An 18,107-nucleotide genomic window follows, 5' to 3' on the forward strand; every position below is an offset into this window, starting at 1 on the left:
CCCTGGGACGGATACATGCAATGAATGCTTGTGTTGCTGCAGAGTCTCCCTCTTCGGGGTCTTTTTGTGTGGGTCAGAGAGGAGCAGAAATTCCAACTTGGGGTCTGCTTCAGCCTCCTGGTGCAGGGCTTTGGGTGAAGGCTGGTGGCAAAGAGTCGGAGGGCCTTGTTCCAGTGGGACTGCATCATGGCCTGGAACTGGCTGACTATCTCAGCCCAGTGAGCCTCCAGGTGCCGGTACCTGGCCTTGCACTCCCACAGGTCTTCCCTCTGCTTGGAAAGCCTATGCTCGTAGTCCTCAGTGAGGTGCTTCTGCTAAGCCTTCTCAGTCAGATCCAATTTGAACTGAGCCAGCTATTTTGCCAATTCTCATGATGGCTGCTTAGCTCTAACAACTGCTTCCTAGGAGACTGGGTGGGCAGGCAAGGAGTGGCCGGGAGGAGAGGAGCGAGTAGAGGCTGGCGAGGCGCATCTCGACGTGAGTGACATCAAGTTGGCCACGCCCATCCAGACAAATGACCACCTTGCCACACCCAGCCAGCCAGTCATTAGGCAGATCATATTAGTGGTCTGTGGGGTATAAAATTATGGATGTAGTGGTCCCTGAAGTCCAAAAGGTTGGGGACCTCTGTTCTAATCTAAGATACCTTAGCTGTGATTACCCAGTTATATAGAATTTTACTATATTCCTTCTACCCCTGTTTCATTTTCTCTGAATCATGTGTACTTGGCATTGTGAGTTGTGAACTCCTTCTGAATTTGGAGATCTTTTGGAAAAATATCCTCATTTTTTCCATCTTCTCTCTTCTAACAACTCTCTGAAATTGTTATTAAGTTCCTAGTTGAGATTTTTGTTTTTCTTGGCTTTGGTTTCTCTTGTCTTTTTTGCAATTTCTTCTGTTTGTTCTGACATCTAGTTTGATTTTTCTGTTTCTTGGGCTTCGGCAATTTCTTTTCCTCCTTAACATCTGTGATTTCATCACATTGTTCTTTCGCCTCCTTGTTCCAATAATATAGTTAATATCCTTGAAGAAGGCAAGAGCAAATAATTTCTTTATGGTTGCCAAGAAAACAAGATATTCATGAAGTCATCAGGCGTCATATTGAACTTTACATTGATTTAACTCATTATATGTATGGCATGAAATTGGAAACATGATTGCATTGCAGTACTGGTGGTCCTCAGCTTATAACCAATTACTTAGGGACCACACAAATTTATAATGGACCCCAAAAAAGATACTTTAGACCTGGTTTTGAAGTTCCAATGGCCAGGCTCCACCCATGGTCATGTGACCACATTTAAGGCTGTTTGCATGGCCCCATAGTCACATGACTTCGATTTACAACTTTACTGGTGTAAACCAGCATTTACTTTCAGTTTCTAGGCAAAAAAATGCCCATTGCAGAAAATGGATTTGCTTAACAACTACAGTATTCCCTTAATGTCTGTTACAAAACATGTCATAAAATTGGTCATGTGTTGACCTGCTTAATGGTTGGCATATCTTATGACTGTAATTCTGGACTTAATTGTAGTCATATTTGAGAACTACTTGAAATCATTTGACAGCATGGGTGAGGTTCATCAATATGCTGGTGCTATTCAACTGTGCATTTCTGTCCTTAGCCAGCCACTTGATGCAATCTTCCTGGTCTCTTGTTCAAAGAGCAGGTGACAGCTGTGATCAGGATGTCATTGCATAGCTTTGTGGTGTGCACCAATACCACCTTTCTCGGATCAGGAGGCATTACTCTTGGTCTCTCAGACTTTGATCACCTTCAAGTGTATTGTAACATAATCGGCACGGAGCTCCCCTTGAAGTATTTCTAGAACTTCAGTTGCTCCAGAACATGGTAGTGTGGGCAAATAAGGGGTATGTCTTGCTTTTCCTATGTTATCCCTTTGTTCTAAGGGCTGCACTGTTTTCCAGCATGCTTCCTGGTGTAGTTCAAGGTATCAGTTAGTGGGAGCCAGGAAGTGTGTCTTTTCTGTATCTCTCTCTCTCTCTCTCTCTCTCTCTCTCTCTCTCTCTCTCTCTCTCTCTCTCTCTCTCTCTCTCTCTGTGTGTGTGTGTGTGTCTGTGTGTTGGAGTTCAGATCTGCTCAGCTCTTGTTGACACATTATGTTGTATGCTGGTGGCAGACTCAGACAGTGAGGAGGTTGGGAAGGAACTTTGGCCAGTTCAGTCCTGGAGTCTGAAGAAGGCTCTAATGGGTGCTCTGCATCAGATGCAAAGATGGGGCCAGGGCCATCTGTCATTTATCAGCTGCCTTTGGAATCAGAGATAGGTGGGACAGAAGAACAGTTGGAGCCTGTTCCAGATGCACATATGTGCAGAGCTGTCAGGAGAAGGAAATAACTAAGAAACAGGTTGACTCAGAAGTGAAGGCACAAGTGGACGCTGAATGGCCCCTCCCATAGGAGCAAAAGGGGAGTGGTGTTTGCAGGAGATAATTAGTTTGCTTATTATTGTGAAGATTTGCTTATCTGAGACTCCTTGCCAGGTATTTCATTTTATAGCTTTGCGACTGGAAGCTCAGCCTGGCAGCTGTCCAAGGACTGATAAGGTTTGTTTTTGCAATTAAACTTTGAAAGGCTTATTGCCAGGACTTTTCTGGATGTGAATGCCAGGAATTCACATTAACCAAATAAAAAGGGGTTATTTTCAGGACAAGGAATCTGTTTCGTGATTCTGTTAAGCCTGGGTCAGAACACATTGCTCTGGGTACAACCTTTCCCTTTAATCATTGGGCATAGCTCTCCATGGCAATGTTGGCTTATGCAACAGGAGAAACGAGGCACATGGTTTTCACAGAGGCATCTTACCTGTGCGTTACCTGCCTTTTGGGGCCTTATGCAAACTCCTTATTGGGTTTAGCACACTCAAAACACACTAGAATAGTGATACACAGAAGGTCAGTTTAAATTAGAAAAGACAGCCAAACACTTCCAGGTTCTGAACTGCTAGTTTTGTTGCCATTGAGTCCATTACAAGTTTTCATCTGCTTCTGCTGATAAAGGATTTTGTGGGGTTGTATCTTTTGTAGTTTGTTCTATTTTTATTTTACTCCATTTGGAGGTTCGCACAAAATCAATTTCAGGCAAGTGCAGTTTCTGTGACTAGCAATAACCACAATTAGTTATCACCACTTAGCGCAGTGATGGTGAACCTTTTTGGCTCGCGTGCCATTACCAGCGGGAGTGCAGGGGGGTTGTGCGCACCCATAATGCAATGCGCAACGCCCCAGTGCGCATGCGTGCATGACAGGCGCTCCCCCCATTTTTTGCATGCTTTTTTCGCCCTCCCCAGGCTCCAGAGACTTTATAGAATCCTGGGGAGGGCGAAAACAGCCTCCCCTGCCCCCCTAAAGTTCCCCAGAGACTTTATAGGATCCTGGGGAGGGCGAAAACAGCCTCCCCTGCCCCCCTAAAGTTCCCCAGAGACTTTATAGGATCCTGGGGAGGGCGAAAACAGCTCCCCTGCCCCCCTGGAGGCACTCTGGAGGCCTCAGGAGCTTCCCTGAAGCCTCCGGAGCACAAAAAAATGGCCCTACGGGCAAACCAGAAGTTCGGGAACAAACTTCCGGTTTGCTCGTAGGGCCAATTTAAGCCCTAAGGAACCTTCAGGGGCCTTCCGGGGGCTTCCCTGAAGGCTCCGGAGGATGGAAAATGACTCTACGAGCTCCTAGGGCGTTTTTAGTCTTCTGGAGCCTTCAGGGACCTTCAGAAGGCTTCCGTGAAGGCTCCGGAGGACTAAAAACAGCCCTACGAGCAAACCAGAAGTGACTTCTGGTTTGTCCGTTGGGTCGTTTTTCATCCTCCGGCCTTCAGGGAAGCCTCCGGAAGGCCCCCGAAGGCTCTGGAGGCCTTAAACTGGTCCTATGAGCAAACCGGAAGTCCATTCTCGAACTTCCGGTTTGCCCATAGGCCGATTTTTTGCACTCCAGAGGCTTCAGGGAAGCGGGCCTCCGGGGGCGGGGGGCTGTTTGTGCCCTCCCCAGGCTCCTATAAAGCCTCTGGAGCCTGGGGAGGGTGAAAAATGGCTTAAAAAAAGGATGAACTCAGCTGGCCAATGCGCACATGCACGCTGGCCAGCTGACAGGGCAATGCCTTGCGTGCCCCAACAAATGGCTCTGTGTGCCACCTGTGGCACGCGTGCCATAGGTTCGCCATCCTGGACTTAGTGCAACTACTTTGCCTATGGCTTTGGCAGCACTAGATACCATGGTGATGACCCTTGTTATTTCATTTGGACCAATTACCACTGCATGATGCTCTTGTATGGCTTGTTCTCCAGACCAGTCACTTCTGGTCATGGGGTTGAAACAGAACCCTTGGTCATCCATTGGCAGCAGTGTCATTCCCCTGCAGCATTAGTTGGGGATGGAGCTTTGTTGCTATTGACCACTCCTTTCATACTTTGCCACCTTCTGCCTATTACATGTCAAACAAGTTAATCTTGAACCCAAGTTTAGATCTGTATTTCAGAAGAAAGCTATAGCTATGTTCAAAACCCGTCTGGCTGACAGGCAACACATGTATAGGGGAAGCTGTGAGGAACATTGGGGGAGTTCTTCCCCACTTTATTCCATGTCCCCACTTAACACCTGGCACTGGATAGGTAGTTACATCCATCACTCTAGGCATCCGCCTTACTTGGCGCTCTCCTATCCAACTCCATGTGAAGGAAAGTGATTGTCAATGATCTGGTTGCCCTTGGCAGAAGAAACAAACTCATGGAATCTATGAACCCCTTTACTTACTTGGTCCACAATGATACAGACAGCACAATATTCGGCAGAGAGAGCACTTTTAGCTCAATCCTGAGAAAAAGCCCTGAGAACTCTACTGCAAAACATTCTCTTACCACGGTTCAAATCCACCACTTGTTCACACAAGGATCTTAGTTGCCAGTGTCTCCCCTCTTCCTGTCACCATTCAGTCCTCCGCTTGATTTCCATGCAAGGCAGCGAGCTCCAAGAATATATCCTTGCTTTTTTCCCCGGGAAGGAATACGGGAGACAAATCTTGCTTTGTCCATGCAGATGGTGTGGCACCTGTTCGGCTTCTTAAAGGCAAGGAACGGAACCCCGACTCCGACCATGTCAGACGGGACCCCCGTTTCCCTTGCCCCGTCGTGCGCTTTCTTCACGGTCGCCAGTAGAAGGCGCTAAAAGGCCAGGACAAGCCTGTGTTTTTGCCCTTCGGCTACATGACGTTGATTGCTGCCTCAGCCAGTATCTCACTAATAACGCGGGGGAGGGGGCAGAAAAATCCAGGCAGAGGAGAAATTCCTCCAATGCTCCCTTGTGAATCCCCCCCTTCCCGATAGACACTCCGGTTGATTGGGTAGATGTGTGTGAATGCCTCTGGCTTCGTAGGCGGGCGATTGGGGAAGAGCTGGCTAACTCCAGCCCACACCGCTTCCACCCACTCGCACCCTTGGGTGACAGGTCGCTTTTGTGAGTCTCCCGCCCTTCCGGGCCTGTCTTCTACTATTGACTCACAGGGAGTCCTCCTTACTCCCTCGCCACCAGTTTTTTTTTTTTTTTTTTAATACAGCGCCATTATTCTAGTTCTCTCTCTTTCCCGCCCTGGTTTTTCACCTTCCTTTGCTTTCCGGGGAAAACGGCGGCATTCGCTGTGGCGGTGTGGGCGTGTGTTTGAACGAGATTGCAGCGGAGGCAATACTGACTTTGCTCCGAGGAAGCCCTTTTTCGGGCAAAATGGGGCTGAGCTTCAGCCCGACGAACTCAAGAGCACTTGAGGTGAATTGTAAATATGTTCGGGGGCTAACCCCCCGCCCCTTCCCCGCCGCCGCAACCCTGAGGCAACCATAGCCCCCAGTATCGCACGCCGTTAGAAGAGGGACTTGTCGCTGCAAAATGGGGTCTTCTCTTCCTTAGGGGAGGGTCGTCCTTGTCTCTCCCCCTCTTCCAAATCCTCCCCCGAGCCCCCCACAACGAACAGCCTCCGGCTAACAGGTAACCGAGGAAGAAGGTGCAGCCACCAAGGTCTGGTCCTTCTCTCGGAGGTCCGTTGCAGCTGGTGGCAACAGTTACTGGCCGACGGGAGTCGGTTGGCGGCCGCCGCGTGTGACGAGCTGGGCGCGCGTGTGCGTCTCTCCCTCCCCCCCCATCCCGGTCCGCACACCTCTCCAGAAAAGCAAATGCGGTCTCGAGGAGGCTCAGTGGAGAGTCGAGCCCCCCGCCCGCTTCATTCATTCCTCTGGAGCTGGCGGTGGGACGAGGAGGGGGAGACGGGGGTGGGTGGGGAGAGGAGACCGCCGACATGTCAGCAGCAATGCAGATGGGGCTAGGAACGGCAGTCGCTCGCCACTGAACGGCTCCCCGTGAGTGGTGGGCTGAATTTGGTGCGCACGCGCTCGTGTGTACGTGTGTGTGTGTTGTGCGCGCGCGCATGTGTGCATGTGTGTGTGTTACGGAGTTCCTTCCTTCGGTGGTTTCTAGCTCGCCCGTTTCTCCAGTTCGCCTTCGTGCCCATCCCAGCCATGGCACAGCCGGAGCATCTCTGACATATTTATAGCCCAGGAACAGCTGTTTGCCATTCCTCTATTTGTGGGCTCATGTGGGGAAATGCGTTTTCCTTCCCATTCTTCGAAACGTGCTAGCGTCTCCACAGAGGAGCGGTTCCATCTCTCTCGCCCTCCTCTCAGACCGACCCTCTCCCCTCTTTTCCCTTCAGGAGGGGGCGCTTGGAGAATTATCATGCTTCGCGGAGGACCAAAATCTACCCTCGCGGCACCCCAACTCAGCCTGCTTTGCTAAGCTTCCAGGAATATATTTCTTCTATCATCGGCGCCAATAGAAGAATCGCCACTGTGGCGTTCTCGCATTCCTTCTCTTCCTTCTTTCCTTCTTTAAAGAGAGAAAATGGAATGATCTCTCTGGATCCCGCATATTTCGACTTTCCTCTCTACTGGATCAGATTCATCTTAGAAGGCGATATCTTGCTTTGCCTTTGCACCACTTCCAGACGCAAGATTGCCAGCGTCGAGGCGTCTTGCAAGAAAGCGGTTTCTATGTGCATCTGGCATCGCCCCTTCCCCATTTGCTCCCCAAACCTCATCCTTCTTTATGTGGATATGCAAGCAAGAAGAGGAGACTGGATATTCCCAACATGCTCACTCCCCTAATCTGTCCGCCTAGAGGTTCTGCTTCTACAAATCAAGGTAGGAGATTTTGTTCAGGGTGGGGTGGAGGTTGGTGAATATCCCTCCCATACACTATTTTAAAAAGCCACTTGTGTTTTAAGCAACTAATTTTGTACTAATAGCACAAACCAACCGCTGGGCTTCTCACAAAAGAGCCAGAGACGCTGTTTGGAATGAGATTCGGTTTTAAGGAGTCATTCAGACATGTTGATTCCTCCCTTCCCTGGCTCGTCAGAAGAGCAGGGGGAAAAGAGACACGAGCTTATTCCCTCCCTTCTCCACCTGATACGACAGCGCTTTCGTGCTTCTAAAAGGAGGCGGAGGTGGGGCAGGAGGCAGCGGATCAGGGGAGGGCAAAGATGGAGCTTCGCTACCTCCCTGTCAAAATGGTCTTGGCCAGCCTTCTCTTCTCTAGCTCGGGTTTACAGCCTGGCCGTTTGGGAATATGCAACATGGTGGTGTTCTGCAAAGAGATTGTCTTCTAGTCCAAGTGCAAGCAGGCCCCGGAGCTTTAGGCAAGCCAATGTGGCTGCCTTCGCAAAAAGCTAGTTGTAGGGAGCACTGGCCAGCCAGTCCCAAGAGAAGCAGAGGGGGCTGCTGATATGTAGGCAGCCGCTGTCTGTTTGCAGGTGGATGGCCATCAGAAGTCTAAGCACGTTAGGAGACCTCTAACCCCTCCTCCCCCCGCCCCGTGCTTTATCCCAAGGCAAAACCTGCACCTGCCATCCTCCTCCTGCCTGATGCTGGAGGCTTTAGCCACGTTGACTTCTCGCTTCTTGGCGCGAGCCATGCAGTCTTCCCTTCCCTTCTTCTCTCCCTTCCTCCGTGTCTGGCTCGCTTTCGCGCGCGCACACGCACATCCACGCTCGTTTTTTCAGCATGGGATGCAAAATGGCTATCTTCTTGCTCGACTGTGCCTGCCTACGCGACACAGACCGTTAAATGCAGGACTGAAATTGGGCACGCCAGTCTAGGGGTAAGATGGTGGCAAGACAAAGGCGGACGAGTTCTCCTGTGAGTGGGTGTGGATGCGCATCCAAAACCGTATGAAAAAAAAATGGGAATCGTGGCGTTTGGTTTCAGCCCCAACCGTTCCGACCGGTAACCCTCCTGGTCGGTTACCTTGCCGTTAGAGCCTCTGGTGAGCCCGCCACTATATGACGCCCCCGTCCCTCCGCATCGCGAGGTAGAACTGAATTGTTTCTACCTGGGATTCTGTAAGGAGGGGTTCCTGGCCGGCCTTGGAGACAACCTCTGGGTCACTCACCAGATGATCCTAAATAGCTTCCCGAGAAATTTCACGCCATGCGCGACCCTCTGACCCTCTTCCACTCCCAACTTCCGAGAAGCGGCCCAGAAGGGCTGCGGGGCTTCCAGGAGAAGGTGGCCAATAACTGGACGCGAACGATCCAGGAAGCTAGGTGCGGGAAAGGGGTAAGAGCTGAGGGCTCCCTCCTTGATCACCACACCCCTTTAGGCTCCCGAGCCTTCCCTCTGCGAAACAGATGGAAGGACCTGTCCCCCGTAAAACCTAGGGCGGTTGGGGGGGGGGTCGCCGAAAAGCCCCACAGGCTAGAAAAAGGATCCAGTTCGCCTTGCAATCCTTCCCAGGCAGCCAGGGGGGACCGTGACAGAAATGCCGAGAGAGAGCGAAAGCGAGAGAGCGAAAGAGCGAAAGCGCAACGAGTGTACCGCCTTGGCACCGTTTCTTTTCCATCCTCCCGGCTCCGCTGTGGTTGTAAAAGGAGAGGCGAGGATGACGGTCCTTTCACAGCTCGGGAGAGGCCGGTGCGAGATAGAATTCCCCCCACCAGCAGCCACGTTCGCCTGGCGCTTCTATAAATAGCCCAGGATCTCGGTGACATCTACCTACGTTCCCCTTCCGCGAGTGGGAGTCTAAAGTTTACCTGCGCTGGGAGAGCGCGCGCGCGTGTGAGCGAGGGGCGGAGCCAAGAGGCAGGGGCAATGGGGGTGTGGAGAGCGGCTGCTGAAGGGGCGGGGATTTCCAGCCTACTCGCTAGAGTTAGGGCGACAGGTGCGTGCCTGGAGCGTGGCTATCGGGCACTCCCTCCCTTTCCGCTGTCTTGCAGCACTGCTTGCGACCGGAGTGGAGAAGGGCGCGCCTTCTCGTCCTGCCTTTTTTTCACAGATTTGGCTGGGGCGATGGACTGTTGGTGACAACGGGCAGCAAAAACAGGCGCCGGCTTTCTCCAAGGCAGCTGGCTAGACCACCAGCTTCGTTCCAGGCAGCAGCGTGGGCAGAAGAGCTCGCGTATTTCGGATCGATCGAGCTCTAAGAAGGCTTCACCCCCTTTTTCAGCGCCTCTTGAACATTGAACAATATCGGGGGGCGCGTGCGAGTTTGCGTGCCAGCGTTGGGTAGAGTGGGCGCGGAGAGCTTGGCATCTGAGCCTTTTTGTTCAGCTGTGGCTGTTTCGGCAGAGCGAGGCAAAGGTCCCTTCTCCCGATGCATCCCGTTTAGCGATGCTACTGTCTGCAAACTTTCCTCGTGCTGGAAATACCTACGAGGCTGAGACACTGCCTTTTCTATTCGTATTCCCAAGGACAGTTATCAACATTTCCACGGGAGGCTTAAAGCCGTTTGTCTGCAATTGACCGTGCAGTTTATAATGAAGGAAATGAACTGCGAATTATTTCCAGCATTTCCATTTTAAAACGAAAAATCGATACAAACCTTAACATGTACATGGAATCTACATTTCTTTTTTCTTTCTTTCTTTCTTCAATTCTTCAGCATCACCTGGAGATAGAATGGACAATTTACTAAAGCCACTTTTTTCTCCCAACACTGATGTCATCCACACATTCAGAAAAACTGTATAAGAAAACCAGCGTAGGAAGTTTCAAATGGATCGTGTGCATGATATTAAGAACATCTTTTTCATTGGTGTCTCCCACAATTTTCATTCATAGCACCAAATGACTAATTGGAAGAAATCAGACTGAAAGGTGACCAGTGCCTTTAACTGGGAGAATTTGTCTGGATTCCTCCAGATCCCAAACTGAACTTTGGCAGGGAAACCTCTCCACGACCTCTTCCATTGATATGGCATATATTCAGTGGGCCTTGACTTTTAAACAAAGCATACTTGTATGGCAGGATTGGGAAGGAGTGAGTATTTGGTGTGATGAAGGATTAGGCTTAGGTGAGGGCATAGAAGAAGCTGTAGTGTCAAGTTTTCTAGCACTTGTCTGCATTTACCTCTCCTTTTCAATATTTTCATAAAATATATATTCACAATTTTTCAGGATTGCAGTTCTTCATTATTACTGTGATAAATAACATATCTTTTAATCTAAAATATTACACCAATGCCAACCAACACAAATCAACAATGGACACAGAACAAATTATAAGATACGCTCTGAATACCCTGTAGAACAAGGCTTTTAGAAAGAAAGGTATCACACCATGTTTGTTCTCGAGCTCTGGAACTATTTCACAGACAGGGTCTCTTTCTTCATTAACCCGAAATAAAGGTGGTTTTTTTTTTAAAAAAATAACTTTTATAAACTGAAGATCTTCAATTTTAAAAGCACACTTAGCTAGCAGAGCATACCCTCCTCCCGCCAAAATGAACTGCGGTTAAAAAAACAGCAAACTCTGATAATAGATTGGAAGAGAATGAGAACATAAAGAAAAAATGTTATTATTTTTACCTGGGTAACCCTTAATCTAGCAGAAATTTTCAGAAAGCCAAGTTGGGGTAACACAGTTGTGAGCTGCTATTATACTAAAATGATAGTGTGAATAAATGTGTGATGCTTCTAAGAGCTATAAACAAACACATTACCAAATCAGAATGCAGAATGAACATCTGAAATACATGATGGACTTATTTTTAATTAATTATAATTGATTTTAAGGTTAAATTCATAGAAATAGAACGCTCACGCTGCCATTATGAAACTCAAAGATACAACATTTGATAGGATTCAATAAAACATTCTGTGATATAATTTATATCCTCAGAGACAGATTTATAGGATAAATATACACCTGAAATATGTACATATAAATATACAAAGTTTCATATACAGATGTTATCTTTAAAACATTGATGGATCAACATATCAAAAGGCAAATACACCAATGTGTGCTATATACACACTGAAGCATGTGTGTCTGTGTGCATAAAATAGCAGATAAATAACATACATCTTGGGATACCGTAGTTAGGCATACACAAATTGATAAGCGATAAAATGGTTTAGAAATAGAATAGAAACATAGGGTACTTGTATAAACCCACAGCTTGTTAATTACACACTTAAAGAAACAATTATAGAGTAGCATATACACATATATGATACATACAATCATGTAATTCTAGAAAGCATACAGTGAAGATTTAAAGCTTGGTTTCAACTATATGAAGTAATAAGATAGTTTTAAATTTATGCAGTTTGTTTCTTCTCTCCCTATGAGGAAAATTAGTAATTACATAGTTTTCATATACAGGAGTCATTTCAATGTAGGAAGAGATATAAATATAAAACCAACATATACATAACTCAATAAATTAAGAATCTCTGCGTGTAAGTGTGTATATAGCTAGTTCTTGACTTATGATTGTTTAATGATGGTTTAAAGTTACGATGGCCTTGGAATAAGTGACTTACAGTCTGTCCTCAAAGTTACAACCATCGCACCACCCCTGAAGTCACATAAATAGGAAGAGTAAGATGTGTTGGATACGTTCCCCACTTCGAGTAATTTGTAAAAATAATAAAGGCAGGATACAAACAAACAAACAAACAAACAATTGCACTTTGGGTGTTTGGAAACCAGCTGGTATTTATGATGGGGGGAAAGTTAATTTGCTTAATGACTGATTCACATAACAGCTACATGATTCACTTAATGACTGTGATAAAAATAATTGTAAAATTGGATCTGGGCTTGTAATGACTTGCTGAATGACTGCATCACTTGAGCTCAAATGGATTTCATTCTAGAAAGTAGGTTTGTGCTGGGAGTGAATTTAAATAAGCATACAGGAAGTTGCACAGGATGACTACTATGGGGATGTATAATGAAAGATATTGAAGCACCACTACCTAGCAAATCATTCATGCCTGTACATCGTATAAATTTAATTGGTGCATAGAAATCTCTACACATTGAAAAAAAAGCATGATAAGCAGCCTTAAGATACTAATTGTTTACTATTGTTTCACTTATTCTGGATGTTCTAGATGTCCTTTTAACTACAAAAAGCACATGATATGTTTATATTTTCTTTTTAAAGAACAAGTATTCATTTAGAAAGAAGGGTAAAAGTCGTGTGCAGATTGAAATATCTATTTAATACAGCCATGTAGACTCTCTTCAGTGGCGATGTCATACATAATACACTCTCATAGTTGTGAAATCTTTGATAAATTATTTTATTTCACGAACCTCATGAAATTTCCAGATATACCCTACTTGAATCCCCCCTCCATCTCTAAAAATATGTGAACAATTATGTGAGTCACTTCATTTTTTTTAACGTACCTCTGACACCTGGAGATAAGCTCTGTCCAAAGAGAAGTAATGTTAATTGGATAATAGTTACATTTTACAAAGTTTATGTACAAAGTTGGTTACTGCATTTCTTGCTCAAGTGTGCTTTATTTATTCTTCTTTGGGGCAATGTTTGGCTGATTAGATTTGTTGCGTGTGAAATCTTATGATAAAGATTATGAAAAAAAGTTTTAAGCCCGATATTATGAGTCAGGCCTTGCCACATCTTGTGATTTACCGTATACAGTCATGTGTCCTATTCTATTCTATTCTTTTGGTTTTCTGAGATTTCAATCTTATCTCCAGGCCTTACATTATCAGGTGAATTGGTTTTAAACTGTTATTTTCCCCTTGAGTTGGTGCTATCCCACTGCTTCAAGGTGTGTAAAATTCTGCAATTATTTTGGAGATCACCCATTAATTTGAAGGCATAGTCAGGTGACATATTGTGAGTGTAATCAGAGTTATGGAAAATTTATATAATTTATATAATTTACACAGAGATAATAGTATGACATACACTAATTATTTATTTATTGATGTGTGTAATTTATATATTAGTCCAATCAACAAGCTATTCTGAGTGGCTCAAACAGCTCATTCAGAAATTAGGTTAAAAGGACACAATAACAATAATAATTAAATAAACATTAATAAATAACCCGGGAAATGAATATCAATGAACATTCCTTGCAGGAGGAACTCTCTCTTTTTTCGGACAGGAGCTGCAGATGCTTGTCTCTTCCATCTTGTCTCTAAGCTAAGATTTGCTGCAGCCATTTCTCTGGAAACGTTTGCCCTCCCCGTTAACACTTCATTTTTGAGACTCTTTCATACTGATCTTCTCCATTCTGTCCCGCTTTTATTACCATCTACTCTGCAAGCTTTCTACAAGGAAGACAGATGAAACTTTCGTCACATTTGTCAAGTTTTATTTATTTATTAGATTTTTATTCTGCATTTTTTTTCATATGCAACTCAAGGTGGCAACCGTTAATATTCCTCCCTTCTCCAGAATAATCCTGTGAAGTGAGATGAGTTGAAAGAAAATGACTGGCCCAAAGTCACCCAGTTGTTTTTTCATGCTTAAGGCAGGACAAGAGCTTACAGTTTCCTGGTTTCTAGACCATCCCCTTCACCACTACACCAAAGTATCTTTCTCTTCCCCCTGACTGAAGTAAGAAAAGATATTATTGTCTAGGAGTTGGTTACTTTCTCTTTTAGATCTCTACAGGAGCAACCTCATAGCACACCATTGTTCTGTCTGCCTCCTCCTTTTCTAGGGTAATATCTTGGCTGGTTTCGTCCCATATATTTCTTTCTTACACACTGTTTGAACTTGGGAGATACCCAAAAGTTGTTTGCAGAAGAAACTGTGAAACAAGTCTAAGGAAAGTCATACAGTGTCTTGAAATGAAATCCACCTTATTTCTGTTGTGGTGCCCAGATTGGTGAATGTTTCTTTCATTGGCTGATGACATGTGGAAAAGGGATGGTCAAAACCAAAGGAACAGGAGAAAACCTTTAACACTCTATAAAGAATGGCACTCTGAAATATGGACGTCATTTGGCTGTGCCTGGAACAGAAGTGGCAGATCTAACATCCCTCCAAGGCAGAGGACAGGTAGAGGAAAAAGGATGCAGCGCTAAGAGAAGACTCTATGGTGGGGGAACCGGACTTCTGGTTGGATCCAGAATTAAACGGGGAGCTTTCAGTTAGGACCTTTGTAGCACTTTGAGTGTTTAGATAATGGAAGAGAAAGTCTAAAAGGATGGTGTCAGAATTAGGGGAAAATACTACTTTAACAGGTGCAACTAAAGAGTGGTTAGTTTTCATTCATGAGTTGGAGATGAGATGAATACAATATCATGGGGATCGGAAAAGAGAAAAGAGAAATTGCAAAGATATGCCCTGGTGAGGTGCAAAATACACATAACCAGTTGCTCTTGCCTAATTGTTCTGTTTTGCAGTTAATCTTGCCACCTCTATGCCAGTGACAAAATCCCAAAGCTCTTGTTGTTAACTTAATCTACCACTCTTTTTTTCCAGGTGTGTGTTATTTCCCATGTACACAACATTTAGACAACATTTCCAGCTCCTGGCCTTTCCTTGTCTTTTTCACATCCTCTCATCCATCTCTTCCTTCTGCCTATTCCCCACACTGGTATGCTGTCCTACAGGTTGACCTATCTAAAGGGTATCACAAACGGTAGCACTAAACAGTTATATTGACAAATTACATCTGCAGTCCTGATTCTGACCACCCAAACACTTGTAGACTACAGCTGAACTCCCTGTATACACTCATAATGATCCTCATTATTCTTCTCTTTTTGGACATACCTTTATTCATAGTACTGTAAGTTATAATATTGCATTAAACCTTGCAGAAAAAGGCTAGCATATACAGTTTTTAATTACATGCATAAATACATTTTCTGTCTATTAACATACAAGAAATGTATTTAAATAATATTTTTAAAAAATCAGTAGTGGTTTGTTTTTGTATACTGTACCCTGTTTTGCAGTATTTTTATAGTATACATATAGTATACATTTGTTATCATACATGAGGAAGATGAGAAAATATATATTCTCTTGGATTAAATAATTCAAAATGAAGGATTACAAATACGCACGCATACACAAATGTTTTACAGTATATAGCTTATATAGTCATTTAAATTTACTTAGCTTTCCTAAACTATAAATCCTTTCTCTCTACTACACCTATGCTTGTCTGTCCTAGATATATTTACTTTGAGAACTAATATCTTTGTGCTTCAATTCCTTCAAGAGACTGTAGTGTACAATGTGAGAGGTACGCCATGGAATTATTTCTGCCATTGTAACAGATTCTAAGACACATATTTTAATCTGTATTCTGTTTATTGTAAACGTGGCCATCCCCTTGGTTTGGCTGTGCATTTGGGCCTCGTTCTCTCATATGCAGCTGCCAATTAACTTCTAACTCCCACATTGAAGGATTATGTTGTTTTTTTAAAAAAAAACAAATGTCTATAAATGGTCCACTCTTGTTCCTCTGTTTATAAGATTGCTTTGTTCATCACCTTTTATAAGGAAGAAGGCATTGCCTGGTAAATCTGTCTTTGCTTGGTGAGATTGAATTATTTGGCTGCTATCCAGGCAAACTGCCCCATCTGTGAACATACTGTGGATGTGAACAAAGACACCAATTATTAGAGCAATGAAATTCAGGGCAATCTGCTCTCTTGAACATTTTGCTTTTTGCTTGGGCCAAGAATCAAGAGAACATGAGCCCAGCCAGAGGAATGTTACACGTGGATGCTCTGGATTGGATTGGGAATGATAGCAGGCCTCATATTAGAACTGGACCAAAAATTATTTTTGTTACACATCCATTTAATTTTACAGTGAGATTCCAAGACTTCCTATAGTTAGTAGCAGAACTTTCAGGGTATCAGATTCAAATTATTCAGGGTTTGCTATGCAAATTCATCTTGCTCAATTTGCATTATAGAGGAACAGTTACGTTGCTGCTGTCTACTTTGCATTATACTCCTCTATACACAGATTTTTACAGTTGTCATAAGCTCTCATTTTTGGTTCCTAGCAAAAGGTGGTGGAAAGATGGAAAATAATTTAGAAACCATGTTATATCTGAGGAGCAGAATTTTGGGACAAAAGAGATTGTTAAGTGATATTTAAATAGCAGCATGCAACTCAAGGGCATGATATATCTTCCAGTTTTGCCCTGCTTGTATATGTAATACGGAAATACATGTTTACATTATTTTTGGTCCAGTAAAGACAAAGTGCCAAAGATCATATGAAATATCATACATCCCAGGTGACCTTGTATCTTTCTTACAAGGCTCAATAGAACAGGGACGTATTTCGCTAGTGTATTGCATCAGTTCAAATACTATGAATATTATGTATTTCTATTTGCCTTTCAGGCAGAATAGACCAGTTCAAAGTCATATTGAAGGATTTTTTTGAAAAAAATATAGTTGGTAAAGAGAATAATAAAATATTTTGAGGGTCAGCATGAATATTCATCAGCAGTGCTCATATACATATTTTTCTTATGTATCCTACTTTGTATGCAATGAAGTTAAAGGAGGAAAAAAAAAATACAAGCTTGGCTTCATTATCAGCCTGAAAAGAAGCTATTGACCCAATGACTGTTTTTCTCCTCCCACTGCATTCTGATTTTCTTTTTATAATATCATGCCCAATTTTATTTTACATCATGTCTTTAATCCGATTTTAGTTATTTGTATTATTGTCTGTATGGTTTTAATTTGTACCTGTACACCGCCCCAAGTCCCCTTGGGGAGAGGGGGTGGTCTAGAAGTCTAATAAAATAAATAAATAAAAATAAAAAATGTATGTGATAAGATTTGCATAGAATCTTAAATAATAATGAACTTGTGCATTCTGGAAGAACACTTTATAAAAAGGATAAACATTATGTAGCCTTGCAGATACTGGACTGTACTTTCTATAATGATTGATATTAGCCATTGAATTTGAATTTATTAGATTTGTTAGCCGCTCCCTCTCCACGAAGGGACTCGGGGCGGCGTACAATAAATAAAAAGCACATATTATACAGTTAAACATTTCACGGAGGAGGTATAAAAAAAAATCACACAACAATCATTACAGTACATAAAAATAGTAACAATAAGATTAAAAGTTAAAATACCCCAATATAAAATTACAAGTTTAAAAGATTGCCAGGAGGATTAAAATGGAACTATGGTTGAGCCAGGCCGGCTAATTGAAAAAGGTGGGTCTTGAGTTTTGAACGGAAGGAGCGGAGGTCGGTAGCCATGCTGACCAGGGCTAATGAAACAGTGGATGGAAGGCTACGAGATGTCTTTTTTTGCTCCACAAGAGTGCTGTGAGTACTGGAGACATATGATACCTTTGTGTTTATTATATGGACCAGTTTCCAAGAGGGAACTCCTAATAGGAGGTTTCCTTGTGTTAAATCAATATCATTTTAAAGCCCCACCACAAAGATCTAATTCATATTCTGCTTTTGTATAACTTGTGGAATCAGTGCAATCCAATATAACTGGTTGTTTTTTTAAAAAAATGTATCTATATTTGATTACGGCTACCAGTGAGAGAAACAAATGATGGTCCATTTATTTATTAATTGTATTTCTATTCTACCATCCTTCCCAGGACATTTGCTGATTTACAACATTATCCTGCGAGCGCTTGTACCTTTTTTCCAAAATATCTTGAAACATTGAATTAATTGAATATTAATTCAATTAATATTAATTTGATATTTAGTATATATAAGATATATATAAGATGAGTAGCCATACAAGTCTTCTAACAAATAATAAGTAATAAAAATGATCATAGCCCTATAAAATATTGAAAGTTATCTT

At 43.7% G+C, this 18,107-nt stretch overlaps 1 protein-coding gene across 1 annotated transcript in view; it reads left to right on the forward strand.

Moving 5' to 3' along the window:
• Positions 1-6,494: 6,494 nt before the first annotated feature.
• The window catches only part of GRIN2B (glutamate ionotropic receptor NMDA type subunit 2B), a 307,343-nt gene continuing 295,730 nt past the window's right edge, over positions 6,495-18,107 (forward strand). Inside the window, exon 1 of the mRNA XM_081958742.1 lies at positions 6,495-7,195. The gene's annotated coding sequence lies outside the window, so the exon portion shown is untranslated. The remainder of the gene's footprint in view (positions 7,196-18,107) is intronic.

This window comes from Natrix helvetica (genome assembly GCF_964273705.1).
Source record: "Natrix helvetica genome assembly, chromosome: 6".
NCBI classification, from domain to species: domain Eukaryota; kingdom Metazoa; phylum Chordata; class Lepidosauria; order Squamata; family Natricidae; genus Natrix; species Natrix helvetica.